Source organism: Alexandromys fortis, unplaced genomic scaffold (assembly GCF_014885135.2).
Source record: "Alexandromys fortis isolate MF-2015 unplaced genomic scaffold, M_Fortis_MF-2015_v1.1 scaffold_478, whole genome shotgun sequence".
NCBI classification, from domain to species: domain Eukaryota; kingdom Metazoa; phylum Chordata; class Mammalia; order Rodentia; family Cricetidae; genus Alexandromys; species Alexandromys fortis.
Window position 1 is genome coordinate 112,885 of NW_026068371.1, and position 5,235 is coordinate 118,119.

The following is a 5,235-nucleotide window of genomic DNA, read 5'->3' on the forward strand; positions in this document are numbered from 1 at the left end:
GTGTGTGTGTGTGTGTGTGTGTGAGAGAGAGAGAGAGAGAGAGAGAGAGAGAGAGAGAGAGAGATTGAGAAAAGAAAAGACAGAGAAAGAGAGAGACAATGTGGGGATGGTATACACCTAGAACTAACATCTCAGTTTATGCAGCCCACGTAGCTGAAATGTTGAACCTCCTTCTCACTACCTCACTACTTTTATAAAATTGATCCTGTTTCAAAATTTAAAACTCAGTTGTTGAAGTTACTTTCTTTACTTTCTTTTTTTTTTTTTTTGATTTTACTTTTTCAGTTTTTTTGAGACAGGGTTTTCCTGTAGCTTTGGAGCTTATCCTGGAACTAGCTGTCTAAACCAGGCTGACCTAAACTCACAGAGATCCGCTTGACTCTGCCTCCTGAGTGCTGGGATAAAAGACATGTGCCATCACTACTCATCTTGGAGTAATTTTCTTTACACTTTCTATTACTATGTCCATTGCTTTGATTTTTTATTGTCTCCTTACATTTTGTTGACCTTCTATTCAAATACCACTTCATTAGGAACAGTTAGATATTTTTAGGGTTTGCAGTAAGACATTGCAATTATTAATTATTTTTTATTTGTGTGTGAAAGACAAAGTCTCACGATGTAGCTCTGGATGTCCTGGAACTCACTAGGTACATCAGGGTGACCTCAGATGCACAGGGATCTGCCTGCCTCTGCATCTTGGGGCAGGGATTAAACATTTAGCACATCACACCTGTCCTCCATTGTGGTTTCTTATGCTTCAAGTGACAAAAAAAAATGAATCTAGACATGTAAATACAGTTTTAGAACATTGTATGAGCTGGGAATACTAAAGCTGTTTAAAAATCAAGGTATAGGGATTTTAGAGATAGGAAAATGAGCTTGAAGAGGAAAGTTTTTCAGAGTTAAATAAATATAAATCAGTAAGTAGTGAAAGCAAGTGCAATTTTAAAAATATTCAATGTTTCTTTATCTATTGCTTACATTATTCTGAGTTATCTTATGAAGAGATTGGCAATATGAATACATGGCCTGCAAAAGTATAACATTATTTGGTAAATTAAGAAGCATAGTGTATTATCAAATAGCATGACTCCAATTATAGTTGGCATGTTTTCCACTCACAAAAATACTACAGTCTCTAGCTAACTTTCTGTTAATGAAAAATTAAGAAACTAGGGATACAGTTCAGTGTCAGAGTGCTTGACTAGTGTAATGAGACCTTGGACTTGGTGGGAGACAAAGGAACAAAGTAAAGGAAAAGAAAGAAAAGGAAGGGAAGAGAAGGAAGGGAAGGACAAGGAAGATATGGGAAGGGAAGGGAAGGGAAGGGAAGGGAAGGGAAGGGAAGGGAAGGGAAGGAAAGGAAAGGAAAGGAAAGGAAAGGAAAGGAAAGGAAAGGAAAGGAAAGGAAAGGAAAGGAAAGGAAAGGAAAGGAAAGGAAGGGAAGGAAAGGAAGGGAAAGAGAGAAGAGAGAGCAGGAAGCATGAACAAAGATACAAACAAGTAGATGTAGATAGCTGTATATATTGACATGATATTATTGATGAGCAAAATTAGTTAGACTGACATAGCAAGTAAGATGAGCATTTACTATGAAAAGTAAAGTTATCCATCTTTTGGGAAAACTTCTTATCTGGAATCTTCAGCATCAGACACATAGATTCTTATATTTCCATGAAGGGTATGGCAACCTATAACAATACTTTTTGCCTTAAAGATATTACTGTCATTATTAAAAACCTCCAACCTATATATCATTCCCAAGAGAGGTCACAAGTAATAAAAATGAGATATCCAAAGTAAACTTTAAAAAAAATATCAAGAAATGTTTACCAGAAATATTTGGAGTCTATGACGGGACTTAGAATGAGAAACAGAAATGATAGCAAATACTCCCAGAATAGTGAGGAGAACTGAGGCAAAGTGCAGGGTGAATGAATAATCTACTGAGAAGCAATGAAGAGCCTTCTGCTGTCAGGGCTGTGCATGCCGACACAGCCGACACACATGGCTAAAGATCACCATTTATTGGACATACCTTCACATTCAGAAAGTCACGAGGGCATCTCTTACAGCTTCCTTTGTGTGCAAGGATGAACTCAATGGCAAAAGATGTAGGACTGCATGTGTCTAAACTACAGAAATCTCAGTATTATTACTTAAGATCACGCATTTATTCTACTTTAATTACACATATCAATGATTCCACAAAATACTCTGGAAATATAGAATTGACAATATAGTTAAGTCTATGATGAAATTTTCAAAACATAGTATCACCCATCATGAGTAATAGGTTAACTTTAAGTGGAAAAAAATTAGTTCAAAATGGTAAACACAGTAAAAAAAAATCCTATTTTTTTAACTAAAGTTTAAACATGACTAAATACATCTATGTTCTAATGGAAAAAAATAGCAAAAATACACTAAACATATGTAGCAGAAAAATTTTTAACTTTTCCCAATGACTTCACCTTTTAGAATGCCATTCCAATTAGGTGTATAAAAATCCAAAAAAATATAAATATTTATCTGAAACACATGTATTCAAATAACATAAACAAGCAGAGATACAGGCCCAGTTGTACTTGGAGCAGACTTCCCATATTTTACAGACTGACCAAGTTGCTGATCAGAGCACCGGCACTACACTCCTCTCTGAATGCATATCACTTTAAGCCACAATATATGATGGTTTTCTCACCTAGTCAGACAATCTTGCAGATGACTTCACCAGCCGATGCTTTGTGTTTTAAGTCCTCTCTTTACTATAGTGATGTGGTCTGTGGAATCATCTCCTATGCGTCGCTCACACTGACACAGAAAATGAATCCATCCTAACGCAGTGAATTTTCATATACTCACTTCTTGAATCAAAACTTAAAGACATGATGAGAATTCTCACGAGAATTGGAGATTTATAACAACATTTCCCAAGGAAATCGCACTTTTCATGTTAAACAAATGTACTCCCCAGGCAATCTGTATTTTTAAAAACAAATTATACTTTAAAAAAACTAAACAATCTCCAGAGACTTGCATACAGATTCCTCAAAGAAGTCTGCTGTATCATTGAAGAAAACAGTTATCAGTGAGGCTTCTAAGTTAATCTAATTAGTCATGTGCCTAATTAGGTTTGTGTAGTTTCTCACAACGCTTAAACTCACTGGTGTGTCCCAGGACTCCCAGTTCAGTTATCTGCCTTACTAAGGTGGACAATACACTTAATCAATTTATTAGACCATAAGTTATGTGTCACAAATAGTTTTGTTCTATAAATAGAGTAGGCTTGTGAAAATATTGGTGGGATTTTGCCTGAAAAAATGCATTGAGAAAGAAGCCTCTTACTATGAAAGATTATTGCAGCTTCTGACAGAATGAGACCTGGAAATATAGCACAATTAAACAGTGCCTGAGTATTTTGGCCCTTCCTAGCCATGAGCCTACAATTTGCTAGGAATTTCACCTAATTATAAGAAAAAGACTTGAAAAATCTTATGTGCAACTCTAGTGGCTTCTGGTTTTACTTTATCATATTATAAAGTATCCAAGTATCATATTATAAATTATCAGCTTATAAAGTATCCAAGTATCATATTATAAAGTATCATATTATAAAGTATCATATTATAAAGTATCCAAGTATCATATTATAAAGTATCCAAGTATCATATTATAAAGTATCCAAGTATCATATTATAAAGTACCATATTATAAAGTATCTAAGTATCATATTATAAACTGTCACACATCATTCTTAGCAGTCTTCTGAGATGGAACTTGAATGCTATCAATCAAGTATGTGGTTAATAGTAAGATTGGTTTGCTGTCGATAAGAAAGTTATACCCACCCTTGAGTATCTTCTACTATTCCCAGTACTTCCCTTGAGAGGGCATACCTTGCAGCATTAATTTTATACTGTTTTCTGGCAGCTTCTTTCTCTTACCACTCATGCATGAGCCCACATTTAAATACCTTTAATAGCATTTCCAATTCTGCTTTGTGATCTAAGTAGTTCTAAAAGTTTTTTTTCAGCATTGAAGCCACAAATCTGGATTTGGTCTTAAATGTTCCCTAAACATCTTAAGAAAATGTTCCAGCTAAAGAACATGGATATATTGAACTGTATCCCCTGATACCTTGCTCAGCCTTGATGCAGGGGGAAAGGGCCTTGGTCTTGCCTCAACATAAGGTGCCAGACTTTGTGCCATTGCCTCAACTTAAGGTGCCATTGGGAGTCCTTGCCCTTTAGGAAGAGTGAATGGAGTGTGGGATAGGGGTAGGTTTGAGAGGAGAGAAGAAGGAGGGGAGGGAGGGTGAAATGTAGTTGATATGCAAAATTAATTTAAAAAAAAGGAACTGTGTCCCTGTCTCCAAACTACTGATCGTTCTGGTTTGAGGACAGAATTTGGAAAAATTTGGATTTGAGATGTCAAGTAAAGCCTAAAATTCTATGAGCAGAAATTAATGAGTGATTCTGGTGGAATCTCAAGACAGTGTAATGTTGAGATGATTAAAATACCAAAGAACACCCAAGGGGTTTAAGGTTGGAAACCATTATTATATTAAAATTTGTTATAAAGCTTGTGTACGTTATATTGTTATCTTTTTGTAAGTAATGTGCCTACATTGTGTTTGTGTCCTAAGTTCTTTATAGGTGGGTAAAATTAAAGATTACAGACTGATTCATTCAGAGGGAGTTTAAGTTAGCCCATTAGTCAGGATGGGGCATGCATATAGGTGGTTTTAAATATATTTGTAGTGAGAATCAGGAACAAAGAGACTTGGGAAATAAATGATCATAGAAGGAAATGAATGAGCTGCATGCTGTGAATAAGAAAAAACGATGACAATAAAAATAACCCAAGCACGTTGCTCTTGGAAAATGAGGTATGGGCTCTTGGAGTGTTTTAGGAATTGGCCAGGTTGTGCATATGGCAGACTGTGGGGTATAAAAAGCAAACTCATTTTTAAAAATTTCATTTCAAAAAAGAGTATCTCTGTGACAGCTTGTTAACACGAAACTCCCTAGGAAGTTGTTTCACCAGGATTCCTTTCAGTGGCCTTAGTCACACAGACAAGCTGCACAGAGACCAGTGTAGCCATGGTTCAAAATAGCACATTACTACCCAACTTTGAAGTAGACATTGCCATCACCTAAGTGGTGTTGGTTTCGCATATGTGCAAAATTCAAGAATTACAGTGTCTTGGAGACTTTCATTGAAATTACA